The sequence below is a fragment of the Protopterus annectens genome, chromosome 13.part0 (assembly GCF_019279795.1).
Source record: "Protopterus annectens isolate FY-2018-M chromosome 13.part0, PAN1.0, whole genome shotgun sequence".
Lineage (NCBI taxonomy): Eukaryota > Metazoa > Chordata > Ceratodontiformes > Protopteridae > Protopterus > Protopterus annectens.
In genome coordinates, this window is record NC_056747.1 from 41,108,915 (window position 1) to 41,135,191 (window position 26,277).

Consider the following 26,277-nt stretch of genomic DNA (forward strand, 5'->3'; position numbering starts at 1 on the left):
CAGAAGGTGCTGATGGTGTAACAGTGTCAAATTGGAATTTATTTCTAATGCTGGGAGTACAGTGTGACAGCTCATTACAATTTTACTGCGGGACAGTTTTCAGAAAACTTTTTTTTTTGCCTTTCAATTAAAAATGCAGGGTGTGGGGACTTCCATATTTACAGAGGAAATGCACATAATGTCAGATGAATTATGTTTGGTTCTGCCATTGTGTATTATACCCAGTCCAGAGCTTTTGCTTGCCATTCTGCATCATGCAATCCCTGCTCCAAAGCACAGAGTGCTTACAAATAGCCCCCTAAAGTAACATATAAACAGGAATGTAGCAACAATATTATGCACAAAAACAAGATTGAGGTCCGGTATGCAGAAACACCAACAGGCTAAAATAATGTAGAACAGCTCACAATAAGGTTAGAATAACAGATGACTCCAAAGGTGAAATAATTTATTTTATATGGTACTATGGATATAAAGTCATTGAGTCCTGGGAATTGATTGGATTCTAAAAGAATCTGCCAGTAGGTTTCTTTATGGGATAGTCTAACTTCCCAAGGTCCACCCCTAACATCTTTGGATACAGAATCCAAAATAAAAAACAAAAATACTGCTCCAATGCATGTGGTGGTATGCCTATAAAGTGCATTGTTTGTGTTGCCTTTCTGTATGTCATAATAGTGTTCATACACCCGCTTGTGAAGTGGTCTTTCTGTCTTTCCGACATAAAATGATTGGCAAGACTGGCACACTGCCAGGTAAATAACTCCAAATGAGTGACAATTATAAAATTTAGCTGAAGAAATTTTTCTGTTTCTACCTTCCAGATAGACATATTCTTTATTTAAAATATATTTACATTGTGAACACCGCCCACACTTGTAGGTCCCCTTTCTATGATCTCTCAAATGGAAATGTTGTGTATCCTGCTCCAATATTCTTTTAATGTTATAACCCTTTCGGTAAACAGTTTTAAGTCTTTTGTCCTTAAGACCACTTAAGTCCGTTAAATCCTGGAAGGATTTAAACTCCTTTTCAATAATGTTAATGAGATTGCCAACATTGGCACTGTATTCAGTAATAAAAAGTAGATGATCACTATAAAAAGCCGGAATGGTTATACCCTGATTGATCCCCACTTCTAAATGCCCTTGCCCCAAAATAGGCATGAACCTGGTAGATCTCCCTTTAATAACTTCGTCCTTGACAGAATTAATCATGGACGTGGGATAACCCCTTTCAAGAAACATAGAAGAAAGTTGGTCACACTCAAGGTAAAACTGTGTGTCCTGTGATGTCATACGTGACACCCTAACAAACTGCCCTTTGATAATTCCTCTCTTTTGAAATCCTGGATGAGAACTGTGAAAGTGTAAATAACTATTTGAAAATGTGGGCTTCCTATATACTTTAGAGGTGAACCCAGATGGACTTTTACTGATAGTTACATCCAAATAGTTAACTGATTTTTCAGAGATCTGATGTGTAAACTTTAAGAATGTGGTAGTATTATTAATGTAGGAAAGGAATAGATCTATGGTGTCAGTGGGGCCAACCCAGAAAATACAAATATCATCCAGGAACCTTGAATAGTGAATCCAGTCGTTTACAAAATCACTATTGTGAACAAATTTTTTTCTCCCAAACTGCCATGATAATGTCAGCATATGTTGGAGCACAATTTGCTCCCATGGATACCCCAGTGGTCTGTTGCCACCGTAAAACACAAAATTGTTTTTCAATACAAGTTCCAAAAGACCAATAATCATACTGACGTCGTTATGGGAAGTTCCTGGACAATCCCAAAGGGCCTCCTCGATCCATTCTAACCCTGTTTCCGTAGGAATTACGGAAAACAGGTCTACCACATCTATGGTCAAAAAGATTAGGTTTGGTCTATATAAATCATGGGTAACCTTGCGTAAGAATTCCCAGGAGTCCTTTAGCAGATGGGATTCCTTCCCCCTAATATGTTTGAGTTTCCAGTCTAAAAATTTAGAAATGGAATGGGTCTTAGAACCTTGTGCTGCCACTATAGGTCGTAGGGGTGGGTCCTCAACACATTTGTGTACTTTGGGTACCCCAAATATGGTAGGCACCTTAGGAGAGGGAGTTTCTAAAAAAGAATAAATATCAAATTCAATGACCTCCTGGTCAAGTAAATCCTTAATTGCCAGGTCAATCTTTTTGTATGAAAGGAATATCTCATTAATAGAGGTCAAAGAATATTTGTTGGTATCATACAGAATGTCACTCATTTTACTTTCGTGCAAAATCTGACTCATGAAAACAGTACCCCCACCCTTGTCAGGTTGCATAACCCTCAAGGAATGGTTATGTGCTAAATCATGTAATAGGTTCCTTTCTTCATAACTTAAATTGTATTCAAAATTAACCTGAGATAGTTCCTGACGAATTTGTTTTTCAATTCTTGCTTCCAAATTACTTAGCTGGGGGTGTAAGGGTGGATAAAAAGTACTGGACTTCTTGAGTAGTAAACTAGGAGCCACTGGTGTACTACCAAACAGGTGTTCAAGGTTCAATTTATGAATGAACATTTTTAGATCTAAAATAGTGTTTACTAAATGGCTACCTCTTGTCGGAACAAACTTGAATCCCTTTGTAAATAAATCAAAACAGATGTTGGTAACCGGGACATCACTATAGTTGTAGATATGATAACCATTTTTACTAAAACACTGATACATGCCAATATTGCAAATGGAAATACCACTAGCTATTGCCATTCCTGGTTCCTGTTCCTTTTCCACCCCTGAACCCGATTTTCCCTTCCCTGTGCAAATATCGGATATACAGGGTATGGGGGTCCCCCTTGTTGATTCCGAATGCGCTCAGATCTCCTGGGTAAAAAATCTTCATTGGCTTGAGCCTGCACATCCATGGGATCAGTACCTTCTTCCTCAACAAGTATAGGGGAAGTAGGTTGATCTCTAAAAACAGGCCCTCCCCTGGACTGTAAATTATTTAAGTATGTTCCTCTAGCTTGAGGTGGGTTAGGGTATTGTCTGCCGTCCCTGTATTCTCTGAGGTCCCTGTTGAGTTTATTGTACTTCCTTTTTATTACAATATCACAATGCTGGTCAATATGTTTACGAACATCCTGATATTTTAAGTTGTAGGATTCAACTTCAAACAATATGTCACTAGTAATATGTTCATTACACTTAAAGATCTGCTCGGATAAAACCTGAATTTCACATTCATTCCTTTTAATAATGGCCGCACAATATCAAGGCCACATCTATCAAAAGCTTTTATTAAATCACTGTGGAACTCACTACCACATATAACGTGGTTTGGATACTTGTGTACCCTTAAACCCTTCGGTACAATGCATTTGTTGACACACTCAGTTAAATACATATTATCAAGTACAAGATTCTTGTACCTGTAAAGTGTGTCCTCCAAAAGGCGTAAATTGTCTTCAAAAGAAAGGTTTTCTATGGAGTTACTCCGTGTGTACCCCGAAGTAGAAAAAGCCAGTTTCGAATTGACCCATTCAAGGAAAGGTAATGGGTCCAATGGAACGTCAGTAGGTAATCCGGGCTGATGGCATGGTATAGAAGATCCCACACTGTCCTCTCGAAAAACAGAAGGAGTATTCAAAAGTTCAGCTACTCCCGTAGCATTAGAAACTTCAGTCGCTTGCCTCTGGACTGGACCATGGGTAACTGAAGATGCAGGGGGAACCACACTAGATGTAGCCAATCTCGCTGTTACAGCTTTAAGCACCTCTAAATTATTTCTAATGCCGGGAGTACAGTGTGACAGCTCATTACAATTTTACTGCAGGACAGTTTTCAGAAAACTTTTTTTTTTTGCCTTTCAATTAAAAATGCAGGGGGTGGGGACTTCCATATTTACAGAGGAAATGCACATAATGTCAGATGAATTATGTTTGGTTCTGCCATTGTGTATTATACCCAGTCCAGAGCTTTTGCTTGCCATTCTGCATCATGCAATCCCTGCTCCAAAGCACAGAGTGCTTACAAATAGCCCCCTAAAGTAACATATAAACAGGAATGTAGCAACAATATTATGCAAGCAATCATGGGAACCCTAAAGCATATAGCCATATATACCTTTAGTAAAGTTTCCTACAACTTTTTGCTACCATTTCAATCACATTGTATTGGTCATCCCCAAACTGAACAGAGGAGTATGTGATAACCTTGATGTAAATGTGTGCCTTAAGTATGAAGCAATTCAGAAATTTTCCTATAGAAGAAAATGTTTCCCTTCGGAGCTCATTAGTAAGAACTTCTGAAAAAAAAAATCTGACAGCAGAAATCTACTGTAGACTAAAAAAAAAATCCTCACAAACTTCCAGTACTAACCTGTCTTTATGTCTTCATTGAAGAATTCTAAAATTTCAACTCATAATTTAAAAGTTTTTTTTCCCCAAGACCAAATTTGAAGCCTTAGAATTTAGGAGGGCTTTACAAATTCACCCAGTATCCTACAGAAGGATGCAAACTAAGTACAACATTAACTATGTCCGTCATATGATAGCAGCTGACAAATATGACTTAAGCATTTATTTATATCAGACCTTTCAATTGTCCCTATTTTTAGGCCTGATTTTGGATGTCCCAATTTTTTGAGGAATGTTCCTATTTTCAGGCTTGATTTTCCCCATCTCACAATTTTCTGAATATTCCTCATTCCATGAGATTTTTATAGTTGTCTGGTTCACAGAAAACCATAGAACATGGCCAGCATACTAACGACAAACATAATTTAAATAAAAAAGACTCGCATTTTGTAACACTTTTTTTTTCAGAAGCAAAAATAAATGACCTTCCCCTTACCCATAATGCACCACCCCTAACTTACCTCAGATCTTTTTGCTGATTTTACTAGAAAGATACTATTTACTATGCATAAACAAAAAAGGTGTAACAATTGCATATACTCAGTTTAGAAAGAGAATATATCTGGAGCTCAATATAAAGGACGGTGATGTTCCTCTAAGAACTCATTCTTCCAGTAAAAATATATAAAAAATGAATGGGGGTTGGTGGGCAGGAAATTGAGGAAGAATGAAAGTGGACAACACAGATGGAACATTATGGTAAGTGCATAACTTCTTTTTCTGATGTTGTCAATTTTCATTCTCTCCTCAACTGATGGGACAGAGTCTCCAGTTTCCTAAATTCCAGGGTGGACTCTAAGAAAGGATATTCCTGAGCACAGTTGAACTAAATAATGCTCTACCCCTGGAGACCAGATCTAATTTGTAATGAGTAACAAATGTATGGGGAGTAGCCCAAGTTGCTGCTGAACATATGTTATCCATGGACACTCTGGAGAAGAAAACTGTAGAAGTTGCCATTGATATAGTTGACTGAGATCTTACCAGTTGTGGTAAAGCAATGCCAAATATTTCATAAATGCATGAAATGCAATCAGTTATCCATGTTGCTAAAGTTACTTTGGCAACTGGTTTACCCAAGTTAGTAACGTTGCGGAAGAAAACTGGCAAATTAATATAATGATTGATAGATTCTGACACCACCTTGGGAAGAAAGGCTGCATTGTTTCGTAACATAACTCTATATTTCTGAAAAATCAAGTAAGGAGGTTTTGAAGATAATGCTTGAATTTCTGAAATCTGTCTGGCAGATGTAACAGTAACTAGAAAAAAACATTTTCCAAGTTAGATATTTACGTTCACACTCCATTGCTGGTTCAAATGGGGAATCGTACCTCTCAACCTGGAAACGTCAAAAATCTGGACAAAGGCCCATGAAAAATTGGTATAAATCTGCATGCTGATTAATGTTAAATTTGCATACATAATTGATTAACCCCACCCACTCCAGTGGACTTGTGGGATATCAACTTTCAAATGCAAACTGAAGAACAGACAACCAAAAAATTACACAAGAAAAAAGAACCATGCTGCTTTATCGACACACTATTAAAAGGTAACCAGTGACTAGTCTGGACAACAGTTTGCATTCTCTGAGACAACAGGATGCATGAACAAATTAGTTCATACAGAAAGAAAAACTTCTTTGGTAAATAAAAGTGCCATTTTATTTACTAGATTTTAACTACTAGGTTGATACATGGGACAGATGCTATTTGCAGGTGGAAATAAGATTATAAACAAAATGTAAACTAATGAAATAACTAAAATAAACAGGATTTATATACCTAAAAATCTGTACTTTGTTTACATTATAGTAGAGTGAATGTAAATTTGAAAGAAGAATTACTGACTTCATACAGAAGACAAGGTGACTGCAAACATCATAATAAAATGCTGCCTGCCATGCAAATCAAATCCATGAAAACCTTTATAAAATAATGTAATAAAATACAAAGTCTTTTGTTAGAATTTACTGTGGCCCACTTAGTGTTTATGGATTTAGACTTCATGCTATACCTGTGTTTCCATAAAAGGTAGCATCTGTATGTCATTTTAACTACTTCTATATGCCACTCAACACTAGACATGAGAGATTCACATTTCTAAGGCCTCTGTGAACAACTTATCTTGATTCTATGACTCAGAAAATTTGGACCTGACAAATAGCAATTTAATTGTGTGACTGCTTATAGATGCTGTGTAACATTTAGATTTAGTCCTTCTGCACTTTGGTGACTGAACAGGCACATTGACACAAACTTCTTTTTAAACAGCATTTAGTTCATTCAGCTGTACTTGTACGTGTTTTGGCTGCAGTTTAGTTGTAGACATAAGCCTCATTCCCATGGGGGTATCATGAAACGTCTGATCAGATACTTTTGTCACAGAATTCCCTACCAGACAAATTGTCAGGAAATCTTAATATTGTTTGTTTCAAGACCATAAAGCTCATCAGGTTCAGAATTTTTTTCCCCTGCATTAGCTAGGATAAGTATGTGTCATTTGGCTTTTGAAACCTCTTGTAGACTGTCTACACATCTCTTGTGTTTTATTTATTTATTTTTTAATAAACAGTCTCTCAAGCTGTTATCTTACATGATAAATGAAGACTGACTGTAAAACTTTGATTTTTAGAGCAGAGCATGCCCTCCCCTGATCTCTACGATTTAACTGAGTCTCACACACACTCCTTACCTGGCTTGTAGCTGATATATATGGTCACAGAAGAAAAGATCGCTAAAGCTCTTCACTTGCCAGCTGTGAGTACATCCATGCATACATAAGCTTGAAAATGCAAGTACATCCATGTTTACAGTCGCGAACCACTAAATTCTTACAGTTTGAATTGCTCGTACACTACGTACGTACAGTAATTCTGACAGGCTGCTCATGGAGCTGACATCATCGCACATGCCTCTGCATGAGATGACATCAGCCAAAAGAACAGAATTAAAAAACATGACAGGAAATTCAGAAATTAAGGGGTGGCACTTGGCAATAGTGGCACCCCATTTTTTGAACCTCAAAAGTGGGAAAACCCCAAGAAATTTGGTACATTTGAGAGGTATGTGGGTAATGTATAAGTGCCTGCAGTACCAGTTGAGGTCACATTGAGGGAACTGGGTCTTTAAATGGAGGGCTTAAAAGTAGAGTGCCTCACATGAAAACTCTGCACAACTTATGAGGCGCTACTGAGGAACCTTCAAATCCAACATAAAAGTTAGATATCACTGCCAGCTGAACTTTAATGGTTGAGAAACTAGCTCCTTCTTTAAAAGTAGGGCCAAAATCTCAAGTATGTCATGTCTAGGAACTGAAAAAGGCTCAATATGATTTTGATGAGCCCAGTACACAAATCTTTTCCACTTACTGGAATAGTTTATGTGTAGAAGGTTTGTGGGAAGACAAAAGTATATACAGGACAGGATAAGAGATCAAAGGTGGTCTGGCTATCAATGGAACTGGAGAAGCCAGGTTGTCAGCATGACGCTTGACATATCAGGATGGATCATACCTGTCAGGTGAGACAGGAGGTCTGAAGTCGGATCCAGAATCCAATGTTGGTGAAACAAGTGAGGCCAAAGGAAAGGGATCCAAACCTGTTGAGGTCAGAAAGGTGTAATAAGAAAATGAGGATGACTTTGCTCTTTAATCTGGCAGCTTTCTGTAGGAATTTCAGAATTAGCAAGATTGGTGGATAGGCATATAGTAGACCAGGTGGCCAATCGTGAAGTAAAGCATCCCTCTGTGAATTCCCCCTATGGGGATGATTAGGGCAAAGTAGCTGCTAAATTTGTTGTTTATGGGAGAAGCAAAAAGATTGCAGCAAAGCTGGCACCATTGATGAAATATCATCCTTGTCAATTTCTTGTAGAGAGACCATTTCTGAGGTGGGAGAATGCACGTGTTCAGTTTGTCTGCTATCACAATAGACTTCCCCTGAATGTGCATTTCTATAAGAAAAAGGTCGGAGGAGATCACCCATTGCCACACTCTGAGGGCTTCTCGACACAAGGGGCAAGACCTGTTGCCTCCTTGTTGTTGATGCACCAAACTACTGACATATTGTCCATTTGAATTGCAATTGTCACAAAAGGGAGAGCATCTTGTAAGACTTGCAACATTAAAAGCACAGCTCTCATCTCTAGAATATTGATATGCAAGTTGGCCTCATCAGAAAATGCTCCCCCACCCCAACTGGGAAGTGTCAGTGGTCACTATGGCCTCTGGCTGCAGGAGAATGAACAGATGGCCTTGTAGAATCTGATCTGACTGAATCCAGCACTTGAGATTTCTCTTGCATGTCGGTGATTTGAATCGGAGTTGCCATGGATTGGTAAAGTATCAAACATTGTGATGATAGCATCTACTGTGAAATCCTCATGTAAAATCTGGCTAAAGGTACTAATGTTATAGCTGCTGGTATTGACCCTAGAGCTTGAAGGACCAAGCAGGCTGAAATCTTGGTACTGCATATTAGATTTCTAACCTTATAAACTGGACTCTCAAAGGAGGCAGTGAAACCATCATAGACTTTGTGGTGAACAGTACTCCTATAAATTCCAGATTTTGAGTTGATTCCAGTTGAGATTTGTCATAGTTTATGGTTATCCCCAGATGAGAACAAGTCTGGGAAACCTGATCTCTTGCCCTTATCAACAGATGCCTGGTCGGTGGGGTAATGAGCCATTCATCCAGGTTTGAAAATGCCCAGAATTCCTGCAGCATCATGTGAGCTGCTACTACTGCCATGCATTTGATGAACACTCTGGGGCTGTGGTGAGATCAAAGGGTAGAGCTCTAAACTGGTAGTGACCAGCTCCCATCCAGAAGTATAAATACCTTCTGGATCATCTGTTTATCTTTATGTGGTAGTACACATCCTGAAGATCTGTTAATCACATCCAGTCATTCCTTCCCAGAAAAGGGAGAATGGACTAAACCATGACCATCTGAATCTTGGTGCTTTGAAATGACCTGCTCAAGTTGCTGAGATCCAGAATTTGTCTCAAATTCCCTGTTTTCTTTGGCACTAAAAAGAATCTTGAATAAGTTTTGGATTCTATCTGGTCTGGTGGGACCTATTGGATGACTCTTTTTAGCAGCTTTTGTATTTGTATTGCTGCTTCTTCAGTCTAACAGGGTGGAACATTGGGGATTTTTCTTGAGACCAGAGATGGAAGTTAAAAGGGTATTATATAACCCTTGGAAGTAATCCTCTTCACCCAAGTATCTTCTGTTAAGTCTAGCCAGGCTCTTCAGTGCAGGTATAATTGACCCCTGATTGCCTCCAGAGGTAAGCAATTGGGCCTACCTTAAGGAGCATTTATAAGGTCTGTCAAAGAAAAAAAATGTCTGGATACTTGATTTTGCAGGCTACCTCTTCTGAGAGGGCATTGTTGTCAATTGGAGTTCCCCTCTCTACCCCTGGGGGAATTTCCTCATTGTGCGTCCTGGAAAGGACCCTTGAATTTCTTAACTCACATCCTTTGACCACCACTTTGATTCTTATAAAAGGATGTCTGAGGGGTGGAAAAACGTATGCCCATGAGACAGGGTCTTTCCATACTTCTCACACTTGGATAATGTGTCCTTCACTTTTGGGCCAAACAAAGAATGCCATCAAAGGAGGCATTGATGAATGAAGACTTGAAGGGCTCTGCAAAATCACATAAGGGCATCCAGGTATGTCTCCTAATGGAAATGCCTGAACCTGCTGGCTTAGAGGATCCTTCAGCTATATGAGAAATGAGCCTCATAGAAAATGTTTAAATACATTGAATGGTAGCCATCTTAGAAGTCACAGATGATTGAACCTCTGCAGAAACAAATCCTGATAGGGTATCTGAGAGTTCCTTTATCAAATCCCTCTGTAACCTTGTAAAATGTGCCTAATAATTCAGTGACCTTAAGGCGACAGTTGCTGAAGTATAAACACACTTCCAAAAATTCAACTGGGACATTACTCACACTTCCAAAAATTGTCCATCACCCTAGACTCATAGTTAGGGGGTGAACAGTGTAACTTTCATCTGCAGGTTCCATTTTGGTGGATGCTGCCATGACCATGGCATCAACAGACACTGCTTTATTCTAAAACTGTTTATCCAAAGCTGGTGCCATAATCTTCTTTGGTCTCATAGGTATAGGCTGCACTGTGTCAGGTTCCTCTTATGCTCAGCAAGAGATCAATTCACTAAGCTCATTGGCAAGCAGAGTCACCCAAAAGTAGATGGGCCAGTACCAAAAGCCACAAGGAATACTTACTCCTCAAATGAAGGGTTACTGAGTGTCCAACTACTTCTCTGCTCTAGGATTTCAAGAATTTCTCCAAAAGAGACATCTTCAGAATGTGAAAGTGGGGACCCTTCACCTTCATTGAAGTCTATTTTGTCTGTGACTGACTGTTCTGGAGAGTTCAAGTGCTTCCTCTTACACTTCTTCATAGGGACCTCCTTAGTGGGATGCTCGGGGGAAGTATCAGAATATGTAGAAGTAGAAATACCCTGATGATTAGCCTGGGGTTCTTGGAATGGCTGTGCCTGTGGCAAAGAGTGATGAGCCTCTGAGTGCAGAGACATTAGGGTTGAAGAAGGAGTAGGATCCATCTGTTCTGTGCAGGTAGATAAAATTCTCTTACCAGTTCCAAAGTGGATCACCCTGGAGAAAGAGAAGAACTCAAATCCAAAAAAGCTTTTGGACCATTGACCTTCTCTGCTTAAAAGCAATCCCCCAAGGTGGAAGCCAGAGTTGAGCTATCCAAAACTGAGGCTCCATGGAGCAGAAATGGCTCTGACAATTTTGAAGTTGACTGCAACACCTTGGATCCAGCAGCTAAACTTTGGCTCAGAGAGGTTTTCGAATCTGACATCATTATAGCACTAAAGGCAATCTTCAAATTTGAAGATATAGCAATCTTAGGATCTGAGTTAGATGGAGTCAGATGGTTTAGATCCAAGGGTTTTGTGACAGCTGAAGATATCAGAGGAGAAAGTAGTAATGAAGATGCAGTAGAAGCATGGTCCTCCTGACCCAAAGGGGTAGAAGCCAGAAAGACAGCATCTGATTCTACACCAAGATAATCTTCTGCAACACTCTTTCCACATCTTCTTCAGTTAAAATTCTGGAAGAATGAGTGGAAACAATAGAGAGGAACCTGAGGTTGTGATGCTACAAAAATGGTGAGGGCACCCTTGATGGCACTGGATTCACAGAAGGTGAATATCTTGTTCTTGGCAAATAAATGAGACTAGATCCTGTAGGGCTGGAAATGGTCATATCCAGTAGTTTTCTCATCAGATCAGAGGAGGGCAGATCCATCATTTTACACTTTTTCTTCTTTGGATGTGAGGGTGAGATTGGATGCAGCTTAGATCTCTGTCTAGGTTTCAGATCTGAGGGTGAGATCAGATCTGATTTAGACTTTTTTGTGGATTTGTCCAAGACCTAAGAGGATGAAGTGGAAGTTCTCTTTGAAGAAGACTTAGAATTTCTCTTTTAGGAGTCTGAGCCCTAGATATTGCTTCTCTGACAGCTGAACGTAGCAAACCTTTCAAAATCAGTTTGTTTTTCCTCTCAACTAATGCTTTTGGGTTATTACAAAGGATAAAAAAGAAAGAAATGAAATGCCAGCAATGATAGATAAGAGCTACATCAAAAGTAAAGAAGGCAAATACTATTAAAATTATATCACTACAAGAATTTCACAATTTACACTCTGTATGGAATTTCAAAGGAAAAGAAAGACTAAAAGCTGTATTTCTGAAGTTACTAAGTCAGCAAAAAGGTACGGTGCTAAGAAAATGCTTAAGGAGAAGAAAAACCTTAAATGATTATTTAGGAATATACAAAAAACACACTAATGCCAAAACTGCTTGAGAGTTAAGGACAACTGCTTCTTTCATATAAAGCAGCAAACGAGAGCTGAGGTAACTTAGGGTTGATGCAGTATGGTTGAGGGGAAGCTCGATAGCTTTAGGTTTCCATGAGCTTTATCAATGACCAAGACAGATCTATGCATCAGATCTGAAGCCATCAGTTGAGAAAAAAATGAAAATTGACATCATATCTTCATTTCAGAAACAAGCTCAGCCATGCAACAGCAACAATAATAAATGCTATCAAGGATTACTGATTTGAAAATTTTTCACCCTTTTTAAAATGAATAGGCTTAGTCTTTGTGTTTATTTCTTTTTCTATCTTTTTCTCCCAATTCATATACCATTTTTCTACAACTTTCATTTCAGCATCTTCCTAATCCACTAATATGCATTCCCCATCAATTTATATGATTTAAGCAGAGTGCTATACAAAAAAGAGAGTTACCATGCCTCTGTGTTACAGTAAACTGTGTTAACATTCCTGCAGGGCATTTCTGGGTGACAACAACATTTCATTTGTCATTCAAAAAATATTATTAATTGATAATGCTAACTTCTCATTAAAGATGATTTTAACAAATTAATTTGCTATATTTTTCTATTTAATTTCTTATTATCTTGGAATCTATGTTGCATTTATGTTCATTACTGTTCTGCTGGAAGAGACAGAGATATAGATTTCTTCTTAATTTTCATTAAGCTTTATCCCAGAACTAAGTTTTTTCTTCTGATTTCCTTCAAAAATGTGGTGTAACATGTTTTGGGTGTTGCTTTCATCAGCAGCTTGGTGTAAGTTTGATTCTGAGTGTTTCTCAGAATGTATCTGCTCCTGTGATATCACTGGACCACAGCTTTTGCAAAAGCTTTCAGCTGCTGTGAGATATGCCTTTTAGAGCTATAGTTTGAATGTTACTAGGGAGACTTTCTTACAGCAGGTCAGGTACAGTTTTAGAGCTGGTAGTATCAAGTTGTGGTGTGGGATGTCTCAGAACACTGCCTAATGGAACTATTTTGTGTATTTGATGAAACATTGATACTCACTCCTTTCTAAGCAGTCTGCTGCTAGTTTGAGCCTTGCCTCTTGCTTCTTAAAATTTATTGTACATGGCTACTGATTTTCCTATTTTTGTACTCTTATTGCATGCTTCTGGTATTCCAGTTCGGAATGTGACAGGTGTATCCCATTTGTTTATGCAAGTTCTAATACAACAGAGTAACTCCGCAGAAGAACATTTTCTGTGCTCTTCGAGTTTGCTCTTTTCATCACTGTTGTATGGCCATGGAGTTCATATAAATTTATATATGTATATCTGTGTGTGTGTGTGTGTGTGTGTGTGTGTGTGTGTGTGTGTGTGTGTGTGTGTGTGTGTGTGTGTGTGTATATATATATATATATATATATATATATATATATATCAATATCTATCTATGTGTGTGTGTGTGTCTATGTGTGTGTACACACATACATACACACACACACACACACACACACACACACACACACACACACACACACACACACACACACACACACACTATTCTGTAGGGGTACAAACGTCCTACATGAGGAGCGGAATGTAGAATTACACTGCAAATAAATTGTTAAGGTTCAGTGAAGGTTCACCGAAAGCAGTTTTCTGTGCTGCTGTTTACTGATATTGTCACTCACTGAAATTACCTTCAGAGAGCCAGTGCAAATCATTCTGGTTGATATAGCACTGCAAATATGACCTCATGAACAAAACCACAGTTACACGTTTACGATCCCTGTTAAAATGTTGTATGTGACACCTTTGCATTGGAAATAAGTTCTAACTAATGTACAGTCCTGTAGATGTTTTTGTTGAAGATGGCTGGTATCCCATACACTCTGTGATTTCATTTAAGACACAGATGCACTGTGCTAGCTGGACATGTAAAGTGAAGGGCAAAAAATATTAATCATAATATATTGTTCATTTTACCCGCAGTGCAAGTTCTTTATGACATTCTGTGCATATTTTAAAATGTATATATAAATTCAATGCATATGACTTTATGCTATCATTCATTTTCTGAAGGATATGAAATTTGAAACTCAGTGAATTCAATCCTCAATGATTTGCCAGAAAACCACACATTTTATGAGCAACACATCATAAATTTGAGGTAAAATATGTGGGCATTCTGTGAAAATTTGGACATTTGAGATGTATGTCTTGTTTATAGTGTTAATTTGTAAGATGGCGTAATATAAGTATAATTTCAGTTATATAATCCAGTTAGGGAACACACAACTTCATTTTGTAATGAAGTGCCTGAGACTTATGGATGCTTATTAAATGATTTTGTTGAATAAGCATCCATTGACTGATGACTTGCCATGTCAAGGTCACAGAGCAGATGAAACTTATTGTAACATTCACTGTGCACAAACCAATGTGACTAATTCTGTATGATGTGCCATCCCACTTTACTCAGTTTTTTGTGCTTAATTGGATCAAAACAAAAAGTATAATCTGTTTAGGCTGCTGTGATTGTCTTACAGATGTAGAATTTATCAACTTTCCATTGCCCTTAGTTTGAATACAGTATGATTTTGCTAATTAATTTGTAATATATTGTCATAGAACCAATGTACTGCAATCACTTCCTATTCTCTGTTATGCTCATAGATCAATATTGTCCCAGTATTTACTAATAGCTACCTTGTGTCCTAATTATATATGAATCCCTAAAGACCTTGCAGTCACTTAAAACCAGTTGCCAGACCTCCCAGAGATGAATATCATTATGAACTGTAATTAATTTTTTTTCTTTTGATGTGGACCTGCTGATTTTATCTATGCAAAAGCAAAAGTTACAGGATTTCCTAAGTTGTGCTTTTCAATAAATTATTCATAGGATCATCAATCAAAGTGTAGCTGCAAGCATTTAAGTCACTCCTTTTAAATATCCTGTTAATAATTTAATGTAGCAACACACAGCTGCACTCTTGGTTATTCCCTGCTATGTCTTTGGGTCAATCTTCAGGACAGTGTTGCATAATTAGCTATGTTACATCGTGTCTATATTAGAACACCAACAAAGCCGTTAATCGAATGGCCTTATCATTGAAAATGCCAGTGATAGAAGTGTGTTTTCCGAGATCACAGTACAGTGAAGATCGGAAAATTTGCCCTTTCATCACTGTAGTACAATCTCAGAGTTGGTATATATAATTAGCGGTGGATGTGGGGGGTACAGCCCCCCACAAAACTGAGTTCTATCACCAGCATTTGTGATGATTAGACCATTCCATTAATAGCTTTGTCTGTGTTCTAATATAGATCTATTATATCAATGTTTTGAATATCCTTTCTTAGTCTCACATTTGACCCATGAAATGTTCAATCCATGATTCATGTGGGGTGACTTATCAGGGTCTCTGCCTCCTGCACTGTGTAGTTGATGATATGGAAATAAAAAGTGGAGAATATATGCATTCATTTTGAAAAACATTATTGCAGTATGTCGAGTGGATTAAGATGTATATGCTGAAGATTCTTGAAGTACAAAAGAGAAGTCGCATTACATCGCTTTATTAAATTAGTAACATAAGATTCTTTAGGTTGCATGGAAATTTTTTGTAGTATATGATACAGTGACTTTAGCCATCTCATTAGCCATCTCATTTTCCATTAATATGGGATAATATTGTTTAATTTATTGTGTCAGGCGTGAATTGCAGTGCTTGAAGATCATGATGATAAATGGATGACAGAAAAAAAATCTTTAGTCAAAGGTGTGTTTGTTGAAGAAGACACATGAATCAATAATAAGGAGAGGAGTCATGCTGACCACAGCATCATTTGAATGTTAAGCAAGGGATACGTACATTGAAAGAAGAATCTCACTGAGTGCCAGGACTTCATCAGAACTAAAGCACTTCCAATTCCCTAGCCATTCTAAAAACTTGAAATTACATCAGGTTGTGTACCCTAACCAATAAAAACAAGATTCATTAGATAATCAAAATGAAGATATGGAAGTGAGTCTCATAGTAAGAAACACTCTTATAAATATATTAAAATAAAACAGATTAAAAAAACTACATCACTGTTTATACCCTATATCCAATTTCAATTTCCTCTCTGTTTAAATGTGTAAGACATAATAATCAAGTCATTAATTCCAGGCAGAGTTGAAGCGTTTGTCCAAGGCTGCCACATTGTTTCTTTGTGGCCCAACAATCTTTTCCACTCCCCTCCTCTATCATGAATATAAATCTTTTCCAAAATGGAAAATAAAAAACATTCAAAATTTTGATATTTGCTTGCATGTTTTGCTAGTGCATTTATGACTTATTAATACAATGAAAGTGCCAATGTACAGAGTTCTCTGTTGTACCAATATAAATGATGGACATGTGGCACAAACTGCCATATATATCAAACGGATTGTTAAATGATTGTACCTCCAGGTTTTATCCACCTTATCATATTTTTGTACTTGACTTCAGTGTCATGAATATTAATATAGTGGCACTGGCCACAGTTGCCTCATTTCCCTATGGATTTTGAACTATTGGTTTTAACTGTGATAAATCTTTCTATAATGTATTTTTTAATGTTGGGCTTTCATATATTATATACTGTTGCAGGACCTTTGCCAATTAATTGCATAGGTAGGTCAAGATGTTTGAATATTTTTCATTGTTTTCTCACCCCCCCCCCACCCTTTTACCTGGCTTTTATCTGAATATAAAGTAACAAAAGGGTGAGTGAAAGCCCCTTCCCTTATCCTACAGACTATACCCAGGTTTGCCACATTATGAAAACTTGCTTTTCAATCAAAATAAAGTCTTTACCATGTCTTGTACAAATATGCTGTATTATTTCTTTCAAATTTTTAAAAGGATATCTTCTCTGTAAAAATATGCCCTTGATGACCTGAACTTCTAAATTAAATTTAATGTCAAGTGTCAACATGAATATCCTAAAAAGGTGACTTTTTACAATTCCCCTTTGAAATGTGCATTGGCTGGCAACTTGTAAAATGTGTGCACAAGTTACAGTGAGTTAACTAGCTGTATCCAGTCTTTTCAATACTGACATCTGAAAAAGTAATAGAATCCCTTAAGTAACATATTTAAATTTAAAAAAATGGTACATTCTATAACAACAAACTTGTTCAACTGTTGTTGGTTATCATTCCAGATAATAAATATATCATCCAAATATCTGAAATATTCTGAACATAGTCTGTAAAAAGGGTGAGTAAAAACAAAATGCCTTTCCCAATAATACATTATCATATTTGCATGTTTTGGGGTGAGACAGTACCCATGGCAACACCATACTTTAATGAAAAATGTACCCTTCAAAATAAACAAAACTGTTGTATAAAACAATATCCATAAACTTGGCTAAAATCCTAATAGCCCTTGTTTCAAGAGCTATTGATTTGGTTAAACAACAAATCGCCTGCAAAGTATTCCAATCCTACTATGTGCATGACAACCCTGTGTTTCCAAAGGTCAGACATTCCTCTTATGCCATGCTGATGATGTCATAAGAAGGCAGAAACATGCATGTCCACAGCTAGAGGGGTTTGGCTTTAATGGCCTGAAATTGTCCATAAATAGACTTAAAAATGAAAGTAAAAGAAAAAGTCATGGACATTTAGAATTGCCATTTAGCTGAAACACCTGATATCCTTAAAGGGTGATTTGCATATATCCCATTAGGCCTCTGATGCAAGAGGTTTAAGTTATCACACAGTTAGAAGTCTAGCTTTGCTAGATTTTTCTTTTTGTGTTTTTAACCAGTTGGTTATCTGTGTGACCTTTTTACTCTTTGTTTTAGTTTGTTAGTTGGGATATTTTGTAGACACCCTAATGTTTATGGATATCAGCTGGGTATGATAACCCTGTGTTTCCAAAGGTCAAATATTCCTCTTATGCTGTGCTGATGATGTCATAAGAAGGAAGAAACATGCATGTCTACAGCTAGAGGGGTTTGGCTTTAATGGCCTGAAATTGTCCATAAATCGAGTTAAAAATGAAAGTAAAAGTAAAAGTCATAGACATTCAGAATTGCCATTAAGCTGAAACACCTGATATCCTTAACGGGTGATTTGCATATATCCCATGAGGCCTCTGATGCAAGAGGTTTAAGTTATCACACAGTTAGAAGTCTAGCTTTGCTAGATTTTTCTTTTGACAGAAAATAAATTGCTAACATCCAACATCACAAAAAAAAAAAAAAAAAAAAAAATTGTGTCCAAGTTCTACATCCTTCAAATTGTCAAAAAAAACCTCCAAGAATCTTTTAATGCATTTTCTAAGTCTGACAAGAAGTTCTTTAATTTTCAATCAAGAAACTTTGCTATGGACACTGTCTTGGAACCAATGTGAAGAAAACAAACAGGCATAGTGGGGATAAGAAATATTCAAATGTACTTTGGTTATTCTGAATTAGTAGAGATTACTTGATGTTCAACTTTCATCAATGAGTAAAGAGAACTATCAAAAAGTTCTGTCTGTATGTAAATACTGTAAAAATGAGTATTTTGTAGTAAGGCACTGTTGCTTTGTTGTTAGATGAACTATTATATATAGTATCATCCATAACACTGAAATACATCTTGTTGCAGTAGTCTGCAGTGTCCATACAAACTAACCTCCTTTGTCTAGTTTCATCGACTTAACTAATCTATTATGTTAGCTTTGTGCAAGAAGTTCCTTTTCCACCTTATTAAATTTATAATAGCTTTGACCTGCACCACAAAGTAAAGCTTTCCTAACATTTTTATATAACTTGTCATAACAATGAAAGTGATAAGTGCAGAGGCGGATTAAATACAATTTTCCTTCTAGGTCTACTCAATGCCAGGGTCATTAAATCACTTTAAGCCAGCAATAATCTCAAATTCAAACTCTGGAAGAAAATCTTAACTTCTGACAAAGCTGAAGCTATGTCATTAAGTCCTCAAAGGACATAGATAAAGCATTTTATAAATAATTCATGGAAAGCAGAGTTAATATTTGAAGAGCTGTAAGCAAAAATGTTAAAGTTCTTGTAAATCAAAACAGCACATGTGCCTTGTTAGCGAGGCTTGCAGATTAGTTCTTCCTGTGGTATTGTCAATTTTGTTATTTTTTGACCCCAGTTTTGAATATTATCCTCTGTTGTTCCCAAATGTTTTTTCTGCTGATTGGAAAGTCTATCTGATCTCCTCAAAGGGGGGTTGGTCACTACAGGGGTGTCCCTTGTTGCACAGGATCTGTCATCTTCAGTGTTTTCCATTTGGATCTGTTTCGTTGCATCACCCACCTTCATACCCAGCCTCACTGGATATACATTTCTGGCTCTGTAATCATGTAATTTCTCAATAGTTTTTTTTCTCTTTCCATTCCTAAATGACCTCCATCTTCTTGTCCACTCTGGGAAATATTTGATTGTATTTTGCACAATGTGCAGGAATCAGAACTTCAACAGTATTATAGTTAATCAGCTGGGATATCTTTTCCCTCAACTTGTGCTACTTTCTAGCATTATCTGCAGTAAGTAGACACATATAATCAATTCCTGTTCTATTGAACAGTTCCATTAAATCTGAATTATATTGAGTCCCATTTGAATACTTCCATAGGCAGATACCCTTTGATACATGCTTCCTAACAATACATTCATGGAAAAATAAATGTCCAGTTTCAAAGATTTAGAATTGCAAAGCTTCCTATCCAATAAATTCTTCTATTGAAGCACAGTACCTTGACCTTTGGCCATAAATGAGGTCAATTGTTTAAAGGTTTTTGATGCACATAACCAATTATGCAGGTTGAAAGAGTTATTGCCACTGCCTGTATTAAATTAATTGTTTGTAGGGGTGTTAGCCCATAGACCAGATAAGTGTTAATTGCCAACAGCATGCACACTGGGTCCCAGAGCCATAAGAAAACAAAGACATTGTGTTAGTAATTGTTTGTGATAGTTTTATTACTAGTTGCTTTAACAGTACCATAAACTGAGAAAGGTGGGCCAACCCTTGATCTGTAACATCAAAGTCACCATTGTCTTCTGTAGACATGATCTGGTGCTAAATGTACCACCACAAAGAACCAAGGAAAAACTCATTCAAGTATTGGCAAGCACAAGAAAGTAAACCGAGAAACCAAATATTACACCCAGGGTCTACAAAAAATAAGTCTGTCACAGCAAAAAAATAAAAAAATAAAATCAACTGTTGTTTATTGAAAAAGGTAATATAGTTAAGCCATTTCATCCTGTTGTGTGAAAGAATTTCATCAGAACTAAATCAGTTTCAATTTCCTAGTCATTTAAAAAATTTGAATTTACATAGGTGGTATATCTTAACCAACCTAAAAACAAGACTCATTAGATAATTAGAACAAAGCTGATGAGGTGAGTCCCATAGTAGAAAACACCCTTATAAATCCAGTAAATAAAATGTCAGAATAAACAAATAAATACATCAGAGAAAAAAACTACAGTGTGTAAAACTCTTATCTCCTGTTTATATCCTATGTCTTTATTTGCTCTCAAGTTATGTGTGCATGAGATGCTAAAAAGTCATTAATTCCAGGCAGAGTTGAGGCATTTGTCCTAGGTTGTTCCATTGTTTCTTTCTGACCTAGCAGTGTTTTCTAGACACCTCTTCCATCCTGAATATTGACCTTTTCCAAAATGGAAAACAAATAACATTCAAAATGTTGGCATTCACTTGCATGTTCTGCCAATGCATTCTTGAAGTCTAACTTGTTAACATAATAACAGTGTCAATACAAAAGGATGGACATATGGCATAAACTGCCATATATACCACACTAGCTGCTAAACAATTGTACCTACCAGGTTTTATCCATCTTATCATATCTTTGCACTAGACTCCCGTATCATGAATATTAATATATCAGTACTGGCCACAGTTGCCAAATGTACCTGTAGATTTTTAACTATTGATTTTGACTGTGATAGGTCTTTCTATAATGTTGCATACTATTGTAGGACCTTTGACAATTAATTCAGTAGGTAGGTCCTGGTGTTTGAATATTTTCCATTGTTTACTCAAAATCCCCTCTGTTAATTGGTTATTACCTGAATATGAAGTAACAAAAAAGGACATTGAAAATCTCTTCCCTTTGTCTAACAGACTATGTCCATGTTTTATCACATTATGAAGATCTGTTGTTAATATTAGTATATAGTCCGTACCATACTTTGTACAGATATGCTATATTATTTCTTCCAAAGATTGTAAAGGATGTCCTGTCACAAAATCATGTCCTCAACAACCTGTTCTTCTGGGTCTATATCAGAACATCGAAGTTTTAAAACTTTGAATGTTCTAATATTGACCCGTTTTGATCGAATGCTAAAAATAGTGAAGCCACAGAACATTGAATTCTTTCCTAGGGAAAGAATTTGGTTGGCCCGTTCTGTGGCTTCGCTATTTTCAGCGCTGTGTTGGAGATTTACAGGCTGGGTTCAGATAAGTGCGCGATTGTGTGGTTGTTAGGATTAGGGCACGAGTTAGGTGAGTTAGGGTTAGGGCGTGGGTTAGGTGAATTAGGTTTAGGGGTGGGTTAAGTGAGTTAGCATTAGGGTGCGGGTTAGGTGAGTGTGCGATAGTGACAGACCGTAGGGTTAGGGTTTGGGTTAACACAAGTGGATAGATAGTAGTGTATGTATAGTTTAGTGTAGGGTTAGTTGTAGGATTATAAGTGTATGTGTGTGTATTGATGTTTTTTAGGTGTGTATGTGTTTCGGAACAGCAAATTTTTTCCCAAGGAAAAATTTGCTGTTCCGAATGTTCGATATTCTGTGGTTTAGATATTTTAGGTTCGATGAAATAGGGTTCACTATTTTCATCTTTCGATATCGTGATATAAACATGTTCTTCTGAATGAAATTGAATGTTGTAAAGTGTCAAATTGGATATCCTAATAAACTTGACTTTTAATAATTTCCCTTTTAAAGTTTATTGGCTGGCAACTTGTAAAATGTGTATATGAGTTACAGTGAGTAGGTTTCCAATATATATTTGATGTTAACCTGTTGTTTCTACTCTTTTAAATACTGGCATTTAAAAAAATAATAGTGTCCTTATTCATAACATATTTAAATTTTAAAAAGTCAGTTGTCCATTCCAAATCATTGACAAACTGCTTGAACTGCTGTTGGTTTCCATTCCAGATAATAAGGATATCATCCAAGTATCTGAAGTATGCTGAGCATAAGCTGTAAAAATGTACAGTAAAAACAAAATGTCTTCCCAATAATATATTATCATATTTACATATATTATAGTGCAGGCAGCAACCCTGCCAACCCCATTCTTTTGATGAAAAATTTCACTTCAAAATAAAAGTGTTGTATAAAATAATCTACATAAGGTCAACTGAAATCCTAATATCCATTTTGTCAACATTGTGGTTAAACAACAATCCACCTCCAAACCATTCTTATCCTACTGTGTGTGTGGAATAATAGAAAATAAATGATTAAAATCCAAAACAAAGATCTTGTTATGTAAATGAATATATTACCACTGTTTTGTATTAGTAAGTCAGACTTCAAGTACACACTAGCAAAGGATGCAAGTGAATTTCAAAATTTTTAATGTTTTTCATTTTCCATTTTGGAAAAGGTAACTATTCAGGATAGAGGAGGTGATTGGAAAACATTGTTGGGTCACAAAAAAACAATGTGGCAGCTTAGGACAAATGCCTCAACCCCACCTGGAATTAATGACTGGATTAGCATATTGTGTACATTTAAACCTAGACCAAATTGGATATATGGTATAAACAAGTGATAAGTAATGTACTGTAGTTTTTTTTTTGCATTGATAGATTTGCTTGTTTATTTAATCTGTATTTTATTTTACTAGTGTGTTTCTTACTATCAGACTCACTTCAGCAGCTTAATTTTGATTATCTAATCTATCTTGTTTTTTTTTTCGGTTGGTTAGATTATGCCACCTGATATAATTTTAAGCTTTTATAAACACTAGGACGTTGAAAGTGTTTTAGTTCAGATGAAGTCCTGTCACTCAGCAGGATGAAAGTGTTTAACTATATTAGTTTTTTCAGTAAAAAACAATTGATTTTATTTTCTTACTGTTATGGACCTGTTTTGTGTAGACCCTGGGTTTAATATTTGGTTTCTTGGCTTAGTTTTCATACCTACTGGTACTTGAACAGATTTTTCTTGGTTCTTTGTGGTGGCATGTCCACTCCTAGATCAGATCTATAGACGACAATAGTGAATTTGAAGTTATAAACCAAGGGTTGGACCACCTTTCACAGTCTGGTAAAGCAACTGGTGAAATGATTACCTCAAACAATTGCTAACACAATGTCTTCATTTACCATGGCCCTGGGATTGTACATGTTGCTAGCAATTGCCAGTTACCTGGTTCATGAGCTAACACCCCTGGAGACAATTCATTTAATACAGGGATGACGGTAAATTTTTCAACTTGCGTATATGGTTAGAGGAATCAAAACCTTTTAAACAATGGACCTTAGTTATGGGCAAAGGGCAAAGTATGATGCTGCAACAGATGGATTTATTGGATAGGAAGCTTTACAAAATTAAATCTCTGCAAATGGGCCACCAATTTTTCAGTGTGTGTATCAGCAGGTAGCACATACCAGAGGATATCCACCTATGGAAGTATTCTGCAAAACCATATTTTTCTAAGCAGTATCAAACTAGTGTAGATAATTCACCAAATTCAATTGTTGTAGGACGGGTTTAACATTTTCTAATAAAATGTACTCATTTTGCAATATTAGTAGGACAAATTGGCATATTCTCACAATGGATGATAGGTATAAAACCATATTGGGTGATGAGCCACATTTTTTTAAATAGCTGCTCTTTAAAGAGAATGCTTCATTATAAACCCATTAACAAGGTTGCAAATAAATCTAAAAGATTAAGGACTTTTTCCTGTAAGGCATGTAGCATATGTAGGCTTATAAAAATGATTATTCTTCTTTTATGCATCCTTTAAGTAAAAATAAAAAAAAAAACAGATTTGATGTTTACAAATATTGCAAAAGTAATGACCTAGCATATTTTCCTGCATGTAAATGTTGTCAGACTCTTTATGTTGGATAAAACAATTGTACACTGACTGAACATATAAAAGAACATCTACATGATATTAGAAGGGGTGATACTAGAAATGCCTTGTTTAAGCATGTTTGTGCCACTAATGATGACATAGTTTTACATTTTGAGTTCTGTAATTGTATAATGTGAGTGTTAAATGTGGTGATGTTAGGACACATACAGAATGTCTAAAATTAAAGTGAATCCTTGAATTACAAGCCAACAAAGGTAAAGGTTTAAATGAGAATGTTCCTTTAAGACTGGTTCTTAAATCATGTGGTCTAACCCGCTAAAGTTTGAAACTAAATATTTAAGTGTGTAACTGTCTGTTATAATTTGGTCTGATGAAGTGCCAGTAATATGGTGTGAAAGTGTTTAATTTTTTTTATGTTTTTTTTTTGTGTGTTCTATTTTAATAAATCAGGAGTCTTAAGTTTTAAGCCTTGCTAGCTAGTTCTTTGTTTTACATCTTGGAAGTTTTTATAAAGACTAGGAAATTGAAAGTGTTTTTCTTCTGATGAAGTCCTGGCACTCAATGGGATCAAAGCACTTAACTATATTGCCCTTTTCAATAAACAAGTTTTTTAATGTATATATATATATATATATATATATATATATATATATATATATATATATTTTTTTTTTTTTTTTTTTCTTTGCTGTTACAGGCCTGTATTGTGTAGACCTTGGGCATAATATTTGTTTTTTTTGGCTTACTTTTCAAGCCTGATGTTACTTGAAAGAGTTTTTCTTGGTACAGTGAAAGAAGAAAATTTGGATGATGGTGTATTTCTGAACTTCTGAAAGTGTATATAGAACGACTGCAGGCAGGCAGAGATATTCATATTAAGTTTCTGCATGTTGAGCAAGTTGTCGTCATTGATTAAGTAGCAGTTTACTGGAGCATAACATAGAATGTAGTAATTAGGTGACTAAGCAGAACAATTAGATAATCATTCGGTTACAGTTTGAGATAAAATGAGTAAAACATTTTTGAGAGTTATTAGAGTGGTGGATTTATTGAAATGTGTAAAAAATTAAAATGACACAAGACATGTTTTTTGAAATCATCACTGGGAAAGTGTGCAGATTACATTTGTGTTAGAGGGATTTTTGGTAAACATTGAGTTATATTCTTTTTTTGGACTTTGCAACCAGTTATAGAGAATGTGCTGGTGTAGTGACAATTATGAAAACAAGGAGAAAATTTATAGTAGCAGGGTGAATGGTATATATTGTTCATGACTTCTTAGATACCTTTTGTCAGAAATTGGAGTTAGAGGATGCTGCTGACATGTAAAATGTATAAAATTAAATATCATTATAAGTACTGAAGTTTTTACCATGGAAGGGATGCTGATTTTCACTAACACTGAGGAGCTAATTGACAGTTTGAATAAGATATCTGCATGAAATATACTGGAGAAGGTAATTTGGCAAGTTCTGTGGAAGTGCAAAAAGTACAGGAGACCCAAGATTCAAATAAAAAAAGGAAGAGTATTTTGGTGTACTCCAGCAAAAGAGAGGTAGTGCAAGAGGTTTCATATCATTGTGTAACTGTGAGGTGAACAGAAAAGACTGACTGTTCAGATGTTCACAAATAATCAGCGACCAGACCAGGAACAGGGTCCGAATGCAAAATAAATATTCAAATTAACCTTTAATACTGTATAAAAATCAATAACAAAATAAAACGAAGAAGATTCGGAGACTTTATCAAGACAACTGGGAGGTTCTGATAGGTTGGTACTGTTTCTCAAAATAAAGTTTACTCTCTGAATGTTTCAGATTAGATAAAAAGAGTGTATTTCAATGGACAGACATATTACAACATGATTAGTTCATTTTGTAGAGTGCATGTGATAGCTGGTAATGACACCCTAGCATGACA